This window comes from Dunckerocampus dactyliophorus, chromosome 21, assembly GCF_027744805.1.
Source record: "Dunckerocampus dactyliophorus isolate RoL2022-P2 chromosome 21, RoL_Ddac_1.1, whole genome shotgun sequence".
NCBI lineage: Eukaryota > Metazoa > Chordata > Actinopteri > Syngnathiformes > Syngnathidae > Dunckerocampus > Dunckerocampus dactyliophorus.
The window spans coordinates 3,539,689-3,555,879 of NC_072839.1; the positions used below are offsets into that span (position 1 = coordinate 3,539,689).

General features: G+C 42.5%; 2 protein-coding genes across 5 annotated transcripts in view; both read left to right on the forward strand.

Annotated features, from left to right (window-relative positions):
- si:dkey-118j18.2 (uncharacterized) overlaps positions 1-16,191 on the forward strand; it is a 192,338-nt gene that overhangs the window by 40,424 nt on the left and 135,723 nt on the right. The gene's annotated exons all lie outside the window — the stretch shown is intronic.
- The window catches only part of sema5a (sema domain, seven thrombospondin repeats (type 1 and type 1-like), transmembrane domain (TM) and short cytoplasmic domain, (semaphorin) 5A), a 133,092-nt gene that overhangs the window by 9,472 nt on the left and 107,429 nt on the right, over positions 1-16,191 (forward strand). The window contains exon 1 of one of the 4 annotated variants that reach the window (XM_054765310.1): positions 4,681-4,948. The exons of the other annotated variants lie outside the window; for them this stretch is intronic. The gene's annotated coding sequence lies outside the window, so the exon portion shown is untranslated. Of the gene's footprint in view, positions 1-4,680; positions 4,949-16,191 lie in introns of those variants that run through there. 4 annotated transcript variants of the gene reach the window in all.

A 16,191-nucleotide genomic window follows, 5' to 3' on the forward strand; every position in this document is an offset into this window, starting at 1 on the left:
AAGTGTAATATTGCCTCCCCAGGCTGCAAGCAAAGGCTCAAATATCACTTTCTCAGGCTGTTTTGACCTTAGCCTGACCACATGTGACCCTTCCTCATCTGCCGCATTTCCAAACAGAAAGTAACTGCGAGGAAGTGACAAGAATAGACGTTTCCTCCTTTAGTCGTCTTGTCCGCATGCGAGCAGAGATGCTAATTGCCCATTTAACCTCAGTGTGCTAAGCTGACACCAAGTCAAATTAGGATAGCAAGACAATATCATGGATTTTGTTGCAGGGATCTTTCAAAGTTGTTTCTGATGCGCACAGCGAGGGAGGAACTCCTACGCCGAGGATCTAGTTCATTGGACCCATCCTGGCGCTGCGCTGCAAAGCTCTTGTTGTCATTAAAAACAGACCTCTGGCGCTCCGAAGCGAGACCTCATAGCACCGTGATCTATTTTGTGCACACCCCCCCCCACCCGAAGGCGTTTTGGGTCGGGTCGTCCTCCTTTCACCCCATCAGTTTGGGGCAGATGGAGATTCTTTCTGTGCAAGAAGGGAATGCTTTGCAGTTAAGCGCTCTTTCTTCTTTATCGTGCAGCTGTGTTTTAGAAACTAATGACGTGCACTGTTTGTTTGTCCGGCTGTTTCAAGTCTGTTGCACATCCTCTCTACAAATGGTGAAAAGCTCTTTCAAAGAAATCTGGCTAATTTACCGTCTAACTAACCGACATAAGCTCTTTTACGCAGATACTGCAATGTTGTAGAACCGGGCTCACAGTAGTTCTTACAGCATCCATCTAAAACTGCCACTTTCCCAATGAAGGTGATGCAGGCTACTGCCTCAGAATGTCACAGTGCACGTTTCCCTCAGTGAACCGCAGCTCCCCAGCATTCATGCAGCCCCAGATCATGCCGTTCCCACCTGGAGGCAAGACACAATTATTTGGGTACACACTTGTGCTGCCGGTTATTGAGACAATAATAATTGCTGTGTGTTGATTCATTTTCAGTGCACAGTAAAGCTATTAGAAAATACCAGTATTGCCCACCGATATCAATCCATACCCATACTGGCACCAGCTCCTCCCTCAAATGGCATCTTTGCAATTGGAAGGCAACACTTGGAAATAAATACAGACTGACATACTGAGCTGGCAAGTGGTGCCGTTTGAGGAGGTCTCACTCGCGTGCCGATATCAATGTGGGCCACAAAACCAATCTGGTATCTTATTTTGGTCGATATTATAGGACATCCCTGATATCTACAGTAATCCCCCCTTTATCATGGTGCTAAGTGAATTTCCATGAAGTAGGATTTCTTATTTAGAAGTGAAACAGAAAACCTGTTTACGATCTCCTGAATACATTTTTTAACATTAGAGCACTCAGGACATGAAATAACACCCCTAAAGTCACCGTTACACTCGTATTACCCGATAAAGTGTACAAAATAAGATCAACTAAGTCATACAAGACATAATATATATGCTACATGTTTTGTCCTACAACCTAAGACGATGAAATTTACGATTTATTAGGTTATTACTTACTGTAGATAGCTTCATAGCCAGGTGAAATACACACTATTGCGCTAATAGATGGACAACTCGGCGTTATTACATGATATTCCCTAGTACATTACATTGCATACATATTTATACAGAGACATTATTACGTGTTATTACACCGGCACACTGCGATGGCGCCCTGGAATGATTCAGAAACGAGTAAATGCGGCTTTGCAAGGAGTTCGCGACTGTCTCCAAATCAGGTCTCCCAGTAGCTCAAAACTGGTATTACTGGGTAGACAATATGCCTCTTCTTCCGTCTCCACACAAAAGATTCACTCTTTCCATCAGTCACGTAACACTGTGCCAGTTTGCACTTGCTTTCCAAACGTGTTAAAAATCGGCGCAAAAACGCCGACCGCAAACAGGTTTCATATTTGCAAAATGATTGCATTTACATCTTCTCCTCCCGGTAGTTTGTGCCTTCTGATACTCTGCATTTCATGAAGGCAAATATGCAAAATGGATTGCCAGACGCAAACCTCTGTGCATCAAGTCTGCACGTGTTTTTATACATGCAAACCTTTCATAGATCAGTCCCATCTCTCTCTCTCTCCCTTGCACGCACTTTACCATTCTGTCAATGCTTCTCTCATCCCAAGAGAAGTGTAATGCTCCTTTTTGCCCTTCCTTCGATAGCACCGGGTCAGACTATGGGGTCAGGTGTGCACTTGAAACAAAACCTCCCTTTTAGTCCAAACACCCACAAGGAAGCACCATAAAAACACACACATGAACCCCCCCGGTAACCTATCATCATGTGCACGAGCACCTTCGAGCCTCGTTTGTCGTAAAGATATCTTCGAGTCACGGCATGCCCACACTAAGGGTCAATGTCCGCTCAAGTCATTAGTTATTTGTCACTCATTAACAGACGCACTGCTGTACTAGAGAGTCACAGTTCTGTGAGAACGTACCAAAGGAACAAACGTCAATCTTCTATGTTTAGAGCTGTGCATTGACTTACTGCACCTGTAAGGCATTTATCATTAATGCGCGCTCTTTGAATGTGAGTAAACTTGATGATATGATTAATGTGCTGACTCTATACGGGCCAAGAAGGCACATATGCCACAAAGATGAATTTTGGCACAGGAAGAACGCATCGACTGTATATGTGCAGTCAAAGCAGACGAGGGGTTAATAAAAGAGCACCAAGTGGACCTTGGTAGGACTAACGCGGACGGCGCTTACAACACCTGCGAGCCACATGTGGATCGGTCCCGACTTGGAAAACTCCTTCGTCATCATGAAAGTGGAGGGCGGAGCGGGATCGTTAAGTCATTATTTATGTGCTTTCTGCTGTTTTACCGCCTCCAGACGCAGTCGCACCATGCAGACACCCGCTCGCACGGCCTCAGAAGAATAACACAATTGTACCAGCCACCTGGGGGGAGGGGTGTGGGGGCTAAGAGAAAAAAAAGTGCAGACATTGACAGTCTGGGAGCAGCAATAAAGACTAGGCTCGTTTACGGCTTGTGTTGTTTATGTGGAGTCACGTGCTTGTTCCATATCTTGCACATGCGACGCATGGTAGCGGGACACTGCCCAACTGGAAAAGGACGACTGTAATGTTCCCGCTCCTCGCCAGTTGGCTTCAAAACAGACGAGAGATGAGACAAGTTCTTTGGGATTAATGAGAGGTCAAATGTAATAAAACCTGCGTGCAAGGAGACCTATCAATACAACCCAAACAGACGGCTTCTGGGGGAAATGTCCGACTATTCATGCTAAAATGTTAGCTAATCTCCTCCTACTGTGAGGGACAGAGACGGTGAAGGGCAGACTCACATGCCCAGACACCCTAAGCTGTTTGAATTTGAAGTTACTTTCCAAAAAAAGTAATTGATTAATAACAGAATTACTCCTTCATAAATCAATGTATCTATTTATGTAAATTATTATTATTATTATTATTATTATTATGACCCCATACAGAGTGTGCAAAGACCCTATTGTATGTATTATTATTCATTGTTTTAATTATTTACATTTATTTGAATTTTTTTGTTGTTATTGCGTTAATTTAAGAAAAAACAACTTTCAAATATGTAAAAGAATTTGGATTTATCTTTGTCGTGGCATGTGCCGTTGGACAGCGTTTCATAAGATTAAGGCTGAAGACATCGCTTGTGACTTGCAATACTCAATATACATGAAATAGCACCCCTATAGTCAACTATACACTATAATCTATCATAATAATATAATATAATAATAATATAGTAGACATCTGAAGAGAAGACATAGAGTATAAGACAGAAATAAGACATAATATAGATCTACATGTTATCAATGGGAGAGTCACATTATCACCAAGTATTCCCGGCGCTGCTCTTGACACAAGTATGCTTTGTTGTGCTTCTTAGAGTTTTGTTTTTTTTTAATTCAATTCTCCCATGTTGTCGTCTCACAAAGAAATAACGTGTGAAGTTAATGAGGGAGAATTTTAAAGAGACCAGCCTGGCTGTGTTGCACCTGGAGGGCCCCCCCCCCCCACGCTGGTGTTCCGTCTCCATTTTATAAGAAGGGTGTGCTTTTGCAGCTGCGGCCATCCCCCCCCAACCCCGTGTTGTCTTCTCCTGATTCAAGGACCTTCATAGCACCGTGTGCCATGCATTGACAGGACTGTGGAATTGCCAGCAGTTCTTGGAAGCACTTTTCAACAAAGTCTCACTTCCCATCCCTCCATCTTCGTCTTTCTTTACATCTGAACCCATCTTGTATTAATCGCCTCCATTAGCCCCCCCTCTGACTGCTCCTTTTGTTCCCGCCTCACCTCTTTAACACCTCCTCCAGCCACAGCCTGCTTCATCTCCTCTCCATTGTTTGGCTTCCCTTCCTCTCATAAGTCCCCTTTATCCTTTTGCTCTCCTCCTCCTCTCATAAGCAGCTCCGCTGCAGTAATCGACCTCAAGTGACCCCAGATGACCTTTTGGGCTCCTCTCTGGTCTTTTTTCCACGAGTGTCATCGCGTCTGTAGGCTATTTCTTTTTCTACTTAAAGTTAACACCCCCCCCTCGTCCCCCCTCACATAACTTGGGGTTTGCACAAGTGAGTAAAGATACTATATTGATCTCCAAGAGAAATTCACATTTCAGGCTGTCCAGCTCAGTGCCAATGACAGAGCCTGCCTTCCTCACCAGTTGGTCCAGGCGTGTGGCGTCCTTCTTCTTGAGGCTGCTGTCCCAGCACACGACTGCATACAGGAGTGCACGAGCTACCACAGGCTGGTCCAAGATCTGCAGCAGCTTCTTGCATACGCTGAAGGACGCCAGCCTTCTAAGGAAGTACAGACGGCTTTGCCCTTTTCTGCACATAGCATCTATGTTGGCAGTCCAGTCCAGTTCATCATCCAGATGCACTCCCAGGTCACCGTCACCTTTAATGGGAACAGGTACTGGGTGTGTCCTGTTTCTCCTAAAGTCCGCCACCATTTCCCTGGTCTTGTTGGTGGTGAGGTGCAGGTGGTTTGTGTCGCTCCAGTTGACGAAGTCCTGGATCAGTTTTGTGTACTGAGTAGCCTAAAATGCTTCACAAATTGGCATAGACCATCCAGGTGCTCAAAGTCCCTAGAAAGAGGCTGTCAAACTACGATCCCTAGTGGAGAACTTTTTTTTTTAGAAAAATAGACTAGAATAAGACTTTGTGGTTGTTAAAAACTACAACAATAAAAATGAATTATAGGATCAAAAAGCCAGAGAGGCATATTTTATATTTTTTCAGAGACATTTTTTTCCAGTTTTTTCAAATTTTTTTTTTTTAGGAAAAAGTCTGTTGCCTGCGATTTTTTAAAATGATTTATTATTTTCAAGACAAAAGTCTTATTTTAGGCAGGAAAGAGGCAGAAACGGCCGTTATTTCAGGAAAAAATTATATTTTGGGAGAAAGTCAAATTTTTTTTCAAGAAAGTAATTCATCTGCCTTTTTGAATAAATCAGAATATTAACAAGCAATGTTAATGAGTGTCAAAATTCCCACATGGCCCGAAATGTGTCAGTTTGCGTAGTTCTTTCACAGGAACAGACACAAACTAATGGTAATGTTCACAATTCACAATTTCCTTATTATTAAGGATTTTATTTGTATATTTTTTGTTCCCCTTAGAGACATTTCCCCCCTCCCAAAAAATGTGGGTGTATGTATGATTCAAGTATAAACAACGTGAATTGAGTTAATGTAAATAAAAAAGTCATTCGTTATATGAATGACTTAATCTTTTTTGGTAAATTATGCAATTAAGTTACATTTAATAAATGAAGTAGTTACACAATTATTGCGATTAAGTACATGCAGTTAAGTTCTTTTTAATATATATTAACATCCAATACAATTATTGTGTTTTTTAATCATATAATGCATTTTACTGACATTTGACTTTTTTCTTAGACTGCCATGCCTTCTTGTAATACAATACTTTTTTATTTCCACCATAGCCCTAACACGCATAATACCAATATCGACTGCTATGGTTTTCATCATTTCCAGAAATAAAAATAAATTGGCACATACATCTTAACACATGTCGGAAGAGACGTCGCAGGACCACTTGTTTAAACACCGAGCGATACAAGTGGGTCAGGTTTGTTCACAAAGAGGCATTTCATCTGTAACGGGTATATTTGGGTCAGGTAGACAGCTGTACACACACATAAACACACACGTCGTCTGCACAGACGTGCTTTTTGTTGCTTGAGCAACCACGCAGACAAAAACACACGTGTGTTAAGAAACATCTGTTTTTGGCCTCCAATTGAGCCCAGATGGACCCCAGGGCGTACGTGACAACAAGAGGAGAGACCTCACAGTAAATACACCCCAGCAGGATAATGACACGGGGAGCCACAACCAAAATCAATACCTGCCTAATTTCACAGAATATTTTATCCACTTGGCCTGAGTCCAATGGGCTGGTGTGTGTGTGTGTGTGTGTGTGTGTGTGTGTGTGTGTGTGTGTGTGTGTGTGTGTGTGCGTGTGTGCACGCAGCATGAATATGCATTGTGTGGGGAGGAAACTTTGGTGGTCTTTATTTAGAATCTTGGCGGCAAGAGGAGGCAGAACCTAAACATAGACTGTGAATGAATGCATCGCGGCTAAAAGTGATGCCATCCGGCTTTGATGTTGAAGGCGTCATGAAGCAGCTCAGTGGTTCGCTGCATATTTCGCCCTGAGCTTAAATTAGACCTGTCCCTGCTATAGACGCAGCCTTTACTGGCACCCGTGGGACGCTTCCCCTGCTGGGCTGCTGCTGTAGGATACATATTGTTGCATGTGTGCGACTCTTTATTTGTGCGCGTTTTTTTGTGTTTTTTTAAATGTATGACCTTGTATGACATGACCTCAAAACTTGTTCCAATTTCATATTCTATTTTCCCAAAAATTCTCACATTTACTGTTTAATTTCATATTTTCTGTGACATTTTTCGCACTGAAAATGAAGGGGTAGTTTATACGGTGCCCCAAACCGGTGGAAATTCATTTTCCATTTCCCCGTACTGAAACATTCTGCTTATTCTCCAGGGTGCGTGACTCCGACTGCATCTGTTCTATTGATCATCGTTCATTATTATTAATGAGTGTTTCATTAATGACGAGGCGGAGGAGGTGAAGTGGTTGTTTCCCCAGCCGATGGTTGCTGGTTCAAGCATCCCTCCTGCTGTGCTCATTCAACTTTTTTTTTCCTCATTTAAAGTTTCCGACAGTTCAAATGCTTCCGTTTTTCGTCCCCTAAAAGCAAACATACAAATGAAATGACTCCTCCTTCTGGTGAAAATTGTTCTGTCACGTTCCGCTTATTCTACAGGGTGACGTGGCTCAGGTGGTCATCTCCCAACCGGATGGTTGCTGGTTCGGTCCTCGTGTAATCGTTATTATTTATACATACAAGCAATCATTGTACATTTTTTACATTACAACATTTCAAATTCCCCCGTTTTTCGTCCGCTAACTTCTCCCACATTTCTCGACCGCTTCCAACCACTCCAACATCAAACTGTTGGGATGCTTCCCCCCCACACACACACACACCACCTGGGTCTCTTTCCTCCTTCGGGTGCTGCTGACACACGCATTCTTCACACAATTATAGAGCACAGCACTCCCAGCAAAGGTGACAGTCTGATCACTCCTTATCAGGAATTTCACTCACACCTGAAATGTTGATTATACGCTGCATCTGTGCTGAGCGGCAACATATAACTTTATTTTTTTGTTCCATCTCCTCGGCCTACCTTTGAGTCAGACAACACACACTTCTGAGACAGACTTACTGCAGCGATTTCCTTGAGTCATGCGCTTTGCACTGTTATGTAACAACGTTCCCCTTGTGACTTTAAATTAGCTGTCTGACAGTAAACGTCCTCAAATGCAATATGAAAGGCACCTTTTCATATTGCGCGCGTGCATGTGTGTGCCAAACACGAGTACCTTCTAAATTATTTACTAGTTCATTTGAAATTTGCCACAAGGGCGCTTCGGAAGGTGACATTGCCTATGAAATCTCAACAAGCAATCATCATTAATTACCTGCAAGTATTTCACAACTTTGAATACATTTTTACTTTATATTTGTTTAAAAACAAGGGAAAGGAGGAAAATGCATTGGCTTCTCAGTTGCACGCATCACCGGTTAGCCCTGTTATGTCATTTATAGTTTCATAGCAATTTGTCCTATAGGAAATAATGCAAAACAAATGAATTTGTTCCAGACCCTCACAAATGTCACCAAAAATAGATTTTACAGCGTAATAGTAGTTTTACATGCAGAAAGCAATGTGAAATCATTACAAATGACGAATGGATAGAGCCTGGAGATAGAATTCAAAAGCGTTTATCACCTTTATCAAATTGCTGGCACTCGCAACTTGCCTTTGGCCCCATGGCGGGTTATTTAGCAGTTTGCTCAATAAAAAAAATGCTCCGCGCGGGGTGCTTTGTTTGGGCAAACGATTCCACAGCAAACAGACTAGTTTGTTACTTGCAATATTGTATAAAAACCCAAGGCAAAAATTTGACAAATTTTCAATGAAAACTGGGGCGGTGGAAAGCCTGTAGTTTATTTTTGTGCTTGTGCTGTGCAGTGGTTTGGGTAAGATGAACGAGTGTGTGTAACTGATGTTTAATTCATTGTATTGCTTGCATTGCACTGAACAGCCTCAATAAGCCTCAACCTCAATTTCCGCTTCTATGGTTATCGTCACACTTTCTCTTTGAGCTCTTCAATCTTTTAAATGCTCACTGAGCTGACTTTTCGGTTAAATTTGCTGACGTCCGCATGACTTACGAGGCACATTTTTCCATAGAATATAGCTGGAACTCCAAATTGTACTACGTTTAGTGTACGACTCGTGCGATGATAAAGACAACACGATGCTGTTGAAATAGAACCTCAGATGCACTTTTACCTTTCTTCTGCGGTTACAGGGTTTGCTATTGTTGCTGCTAAGTAACAAACACCCAGCAGACACAGCTTATGTCTATTTCATATCGACAACTGATCAAATTGACACGCATGTCTGTTTACCGGGCCCGTGTGGACCCTTCCCAATCTAACATTTGCCTACTTTACATTCAGCACGCTCCCGTGTCCACCCGGTGTGGCGTGTCGATGATTGAGGGCGCGTTGGTAGAGTGGATTAAGTGTGCGCTTCACACCGTACGCCTCACGCTTCCGAGGGAGGGCATAGTGTCATCGATCAAACAAGGTGACGGCGCGGAAACATTAAAGTGAGATGTGATTAGTAAAAGTGCAGCGTGGTACGCGGGGGGATCAGCAGTGACGACACCCTCAGGTTCAGTTTTCCCTCCTCGTCCAGTGCCTTAAATGTCACTCATGCTGCTTTGACAGGACAAACTAACTGTACCTCCATAAATACCCTAAACTGGCTTTTACTCCAATTGAAGCACATTTTACACCACATTTTTGTGGACGTAATTCACCGCCTCTTGCAATGAGCTTGATGATTGGCTGTGGCCAACTAGCATCTTTGAAGGATGTATTGGCCATTAAAGTCTATGGACTCTAGCGTATGACATCAAGACAACTAGCTGTTGTTTTTGGGTTTGTTCCCTGTAGCAAAGCATTTGTGACACCTGGAAGTGGGCTAAAAGAGTCTGTGATCAGCTTCAGTGCGGTTTAATGTCGTGTGTATTGTTTAACAGGATTAACAATGCTGTAACCCAGATGTCCATGTCACGTGACATCCGAAAGCTGACATCCGAATCCCCGCAGGCGGAGGCAATCAGCGGCTTCTGTTGTGGCTGCGGGGCCGGCGGCAGACGGCGTCTCAAGTGGCATGCAAAACAGCGTTTTTGTACACCATTTTTCGTCTCCTTCTTCTTCTTACCGATTCAAACTAATCCAACATCAAAATGTTCAGCTCATTCAGGACTCAGGCTATCCATCTGGACTTTTCCACATAAACAAATCCCACATTTACTGTAATTTAATATGTTCTGGGACAATTTTCCCATTGACAATGAATGGGCAGTTTATTTGGTGCCCCTACTGGTGGAAAACCAGTTTATTTTATTTTATTCCATTGACATGGCATGGCTCAGTAGGTAGCGTGCTTGTTTCCAAACCTGATGGGTGCTGGTTCGATCTTCGATCCTGCTGTAATCACTCAACTTATTGATACATTTCAACATTCTGTCTGCATTTTTACTTTCCAACACTTCAAATTCTGCAAAGTCTTCAGGACGTGCAAGCTACCGATCAGGACTTTTAGAAAAATTCCCACTTTTTCCATAATTCAATGTTTTCTGTGACCGTTTTCCTATTGATAATGAATGCACAATTCAGTGTCGCCGCCCATTGGTGGGAATTCATGCACATTTATGTAACATTCTGCTTCTTCTGTGCACAGTGGCACAGCTCAGGTTGTAGAGTGGTCGTCCCCCAACTTGATGGTTGCTGGTTCAATCCCCTGTCCCAACTTATTGATGCATTCAGTCTTTATTTTTACTTTCCAACATTTCAAATTCTAAAAATTCCCGTATTTTCCATAATTCGGTATTTTCTGTGACAACCTGATGGTTGCTGATTCGATCCTCAGCCGTCGGCGAATAGATTTCAACGCATTCTAGAATATTTCAACATTCATTCTACATTTCAGTTCAGCGTCACCATTTCATCATTTCATCACACAATTTCTACTGAAATTGCTTCCTACAGTTCTACTTTAAAAATGAAAATTGATTTTTTTTTTTGCATCAAAATAATCGAGCATACTAAAGTAATTGAATAGACCGAACCATGAATTTTGTGCATTGTTGCACCTGTTTGGATATGTATTCATTTACTGTGTGTCTAGGATTGTTTTTGAACCTAAACTAAATCATTTTTCATCTAGTTTGTACTTTGGATCTCATTAAATGACACAGAAAGAACAAAGGGGGACATTTAAATTCTAACTCCAGTCTTAAAAATGACAAAACACCAAAATATTGAAATATTCCACCAATATTAGCGTGATGCATTTTTAATATTAATACTTTGCGAGAGTTGCTTGTGCTTCCTTGCTGTCGTTTCCCTCTGAGAGTGTTGTTAAATCTCAGCTGTGTAACTTCTTCCAAAAAAAAACAGCCTGGTCTGCATCGCACAGAAGCAAACGCAATTAAGGCCTCCCAGAAGACTCCTAATCACGGCGTCCTGATGTTAAAAGTTCATTTTAATGGGTTTTGAATTACAAAGACACACCGCCGATTCACTCGCTTCCTTTTTCGCATGGATGCAAATGAGCTTATTATCTTGGCCATTTCAACAAGACAGTATACTGTAGACCTCAAGATAAGATGCTGGCTTTATTCTCCAGCGGACCCCCCCAACCTCCCCCCCAATGATGCTGTGGAATGAACAAAGTTAGAAGAAACATGTACATTTAGGGCACATTTTTAATGGAGAGGACCTGAAAGCGAGTGTTGCGGGAGCCAGTTGGCAGAAACACATGAAAGCATATTCCCATAGCGGGTGTTTGTCAGCATGGCAAGATGATGATTTACTGCCATTGTACCATGTAATCAGCTAAGGATGCAGCATACTTTCAATCTCAGACTTGCGTAGGCTTGTCTGAACAGACGGCCTATATTACAGTAGATCTTCTCAAGTGACAAAACGATAGAAATAAAACGTGGATGCACTTTAGAGGAGCCCGTCCACAGCTTAGTATAGATTCACTGTCCCCTGAAAATGACTCAGCAAACAGCCATTATTGTCTAAATAGCCGGGAAGCATGACTGTGGAAATGCCATGGGTCTGGAGCTCCTTGAGTGCTGGGGGGATGCTGCGGTTCATTGTGGGAGACACAAGCAGTCTCAAGCAGATGGGGGTCAAAGAAGCGCATTCGGTCGTCCCTCGCTATGTTGTGTTTTTTTTCCAGAAATGAATTAATTAGTAAATGATCACTGTTTAGTGGTAGATTATGGTCTATTTTGAGTCAAAACATATAGAAATACAAGGGATATGTAGCATTCTGGTCACTAGGCGGCAGTAATGACACAAAACATTGAGACATTACCTTACATTACCTTAACACTGCATGAATTCATGAAGTCAGCCATGGCATGTCCAACATAATAGTGGGGAAAAAAAGTTCTCCTCCCGCTCCGGGTGGAAGTGGTACGTTTTTGGCTTAAGTTTCGAAGAAATACATTTGAGGCTAACTGGTTAGCTTGCCAGCTAGCAACTGTCTCAAGTCACTGCCGCATAAGAGTTGCGCAATGTTATTTGGCTCTAATAATGCTAAAAAACGTATTGAGAAAGTCATAAACAGGTTTTCTATGCTTTAACTATGAAAATATTCCATTTATTAACATTGAATCCTATATGGTGGAAATTCATTTATTGCTGTCTTGTATGGAACCAATTAACCGCTATAAACAAGGGACAACTGGATGTTGCTCGACGTCAGAACGAGTTCTTCCATGTGGAAATCGGTCAAACAGGAATTTCGCAAAAAGTTCTTCCTAAGGAGAGGTGGGAGCAAGTCGGTGTTTTGCAACTCTCAAGTCTTTAACCACACAATGACAGCCAATCAGTGTCTACTTCAGGGTGTGACTGACCGTTGTTATCCACCCCAACAACTCAAGCACAGGAAGCCCAACACTTAAGAACGGATTTTGTAAGAAGGCAACTCGCATGCAGAAACAGTAAAGTCAATGATTAAAAATTACAGTAGATGAACGTGATAAAAAATTGCTCTAAATATAATATTTTTGTATTAAATGATTTAATAATAATAAGTAAAAACTAATAATACAGAATTACATTTTTAAAAACATGTAATTCATTGAATTAAAATTAATTACTTGGTCACAATTAGTCTTAATTTAATTTGACACCCCCAGTTCATAGAGCGCAGTGAAACGTTGGACACATCAATGAATGGATTCATGCAGACTGACTTGGTGTCAGAACGCAGATAGACATGGTATTAGCGTTAGTGCTATTTTCACCTGCTACATTCATTATGTCTGACGCCGAAGGTAAGCATTCAACAATGTCAGGTCTTTGTGCAACACACCATGCACACTCACACATATGGAGCAAATCATTTCAACGACATGCATGGTTATTATCCTTTAATCTACCGACCATTGTACAACAATACTGAGTCTGTATGTGGCAATATCAAATACAGTGTTCCCTCGTTTATTGCTGGGGATAGATTCCCAAAATAGCCCGCAATAAGAGAAATCCGCGAAGTAGCCAACTTCATTTTGAATTGAATTTTAATGATTGACCTTCAGGATCAATACAAGAAATGAAGTCACCCATGCGCATTTCATTCCTGTGTCCATGCCTTTTTGTCCCGGCGCCGTTCCTCTGTACTGTAGCGTTTTTGTATCCGTGTTAAAACATATTGCTGCAGACGAACCGAAGATTAATTCCCAAGCTAGCAAGCAAGCTAGCGATGACACAGGAGACATGGCAGGACGGCACGAAGGAGACTGATTGATTGATTGATTGACAAAGGTCTACAGCCAATCGGGAAGCAGAAAACAATGGGCGGTGCAGACAGACGAGAGAGGGAAGAGAGAGACACTCAACTTCCCACAATGCAATTCTTCTTAAAGGGCCAGACTCAGCCTCGAGCATAGTTCATACGCTGTAATAACAAAAACCTGCGAATCCACGCAAGGTGAACCGTGAGAGCGAGGGAGCACCGTAAGTCACACCGGAAGCGACGCAGACCGGTTTCCAAGTTGCACACTGACTACTCTAAGTTCTATCCACGTCTATCACAGTCATGCTGGAAGAGAAAAGAGCCTTCCCAAAAAGTGTTCCCGCAAAGTTGGATGCACAATTGTTGAAAATGTCTGGGTCGGGTGAAGCATCAATTACAACTTAAGTGGCCAAGGTCTTCCTCGGGCAAGCGAGCCTCCTCCACCAAACTTTACACTTGGCAAAATGCAGTCAGTCATTAGACTCCCACATGGAGATTAGTCACTCCTCAGAAGACATTCCCACTGCTCCGTAGCCAACGGCCGCATGCTTTGCACCCCTCTGTCCAATATCTGGCGCCGTGCTTGGTGATGTAAGGTTGCATACAGCTGCTTGGCAGTAGAAAACCCATGCCGTGAAACTTCCTCCTTTATGTTTCCTCTTTGCAATGGGATGTCTAGTGGAAGAGAGTGTTTTTTTTTAATTTTTTAAAATTTTTTTATGATGCCTCTTTATGGTTGCAGAATCAGTTGGTTGTGCTTCCAATTTGGGCAATTAAAGCTTTTATGCGTGTCTCAGTTTGAATCCAGGCACATAAAAATAGTTCATCCATATTTTGGCTGGTGTTATTGCCCTCGTGATGAGCTGCTGGTTTGTTCAGAAAGTGTCTGCTGTCAGACCGGTTGTAAAAAAACACTCCAAAAAACTCTTGAGTTGCACGGGGAGGCAAGCGGCGAGAAGATGCTCCTACATGTGTTTGCTTGGTCGAGCAGAGGCATGATCACAGCGGATGCCTGCGGGCTTCGTCTCCAACTCAACTCCTCTCTTGTTCCACTTTCACCCTTGGGAGAGTCAGCTTGTCGGCGATGGAAGCCCAAGCACACGCACTCACACGTGCACGAGCACACTCACTCGTGCTGCATCCTCTCCAGAAGATGACTCTCTCATTAACGCGCCAAGTTTAGGAGATTGTGCTTGTCTCTGTTGTTAATGGGACAGTTTACAACTCAACACACACATAAGACAACACACGTGCACACGCTCAACTAATTAATTGGTTCCACTGGAGCCAAGACCCAATTTACTATCCCCCTCTGCCACCTTTCTTCAGATAGTGTACTCCTCTACACGTCTTGCTTGTGGCTCTCTCTTTATCTTCTTTATGTTATATATATATATATATTCATATATATATATATATATAGCCAAAAAGGTGGTGGTTGTTGTTGTTTTTTCAGGCGTGTAATTACTGAGCTGTAGGTGTTGGCAGTGGGTTTGAGCTTGTTATCTTGGATGTGCTGATTGCAAGCAGCATGTGGGAAGATTGATTGTAGAGCACTTGTGCTTGCTTCGTGGCTCCCTTAAGCTTTGACCAATGAAGTGTTTGACAGAGGAAGGCAGAAAGCAGAAAATATTTAAAAAAATAAGGTGGAGAATGTTTAGCATGCTTTTTTTCCTTTTTTTTTTTTTGGCTGTCCCAGTTTTGATGTGAATGGGAAAAGCAGTCAAATTCACAAATGTACCTTACTGTATACTACTGTATACCCTGTATACTGTATACTGTACACCCTCTTTAGCAGTGGCGGGTGGTGCATTTGGTCCCTGGGCCTTCAGTGGGCCGGCAAGACGCCGTGAGAGCCAGTATCAATAATTATCGAATAACATGACAAAAAAATAAAACCTTTCAAGTTGAATCCATCTATTCACCAGAAATGGCAGTTTTCTCCTCCTCAGTCAGCCGTTATTGGTTTAACTTGTCTTATTGATCAGCCAATCCAGACTGGGGGCCTGCTAGCTGGCCCTGAGAGGCAAATCCGAAGTCTGATTGGCTTAAAAAAAGCAGAACAGACCCATTTCTAATAAGGTGTATTTGACAGGGGCCAACACTCTTTATTCTGAAGGCCCAAGGCAGATTCCACTGATATGGCAACACATAGAAGCTGGAATCTGATTGGACAAAAAAAATCTAACATACACTACTGGAAGCAACATGCTACGAAATGAAGTAATAGACTTGTTGGGAATAAATAAGTATCATTTCAGGGAAGAAATACTATAATTTAAAATGTCAAATGTACGTCAGTGCCTCTGGTAAGGGTTAGGCCAGCAGAGAAAGCCTTGCTGGCCCTGCTTAACCACAGATATGCCAACATGCATGCATTTTCTGCATTCGGCATGCATTTTGACCCTTGAATATGCTTGTACGCTTCGAAACTTAGATGATGTTTGTGTGTCGAGGCGCATCACAAGCAAAAACGGCTCGCTCCTCCCCCTGCAAACCGTGGGGTAGCGTGACGTGCACCTCCAAATGTTAACCTCGCGGAAGACCATTTATTTATTTATTTATTGATACAACCACCTCCGTGAACGCCTTCTCCGATGATTTGCGTGGGTACCAACTGTCTAACACTCCCCTTTTCTCTTTAATTACCATTGTCAGTTTCTTGGTCATTTTCATGCCTGGTACCACTAAAGG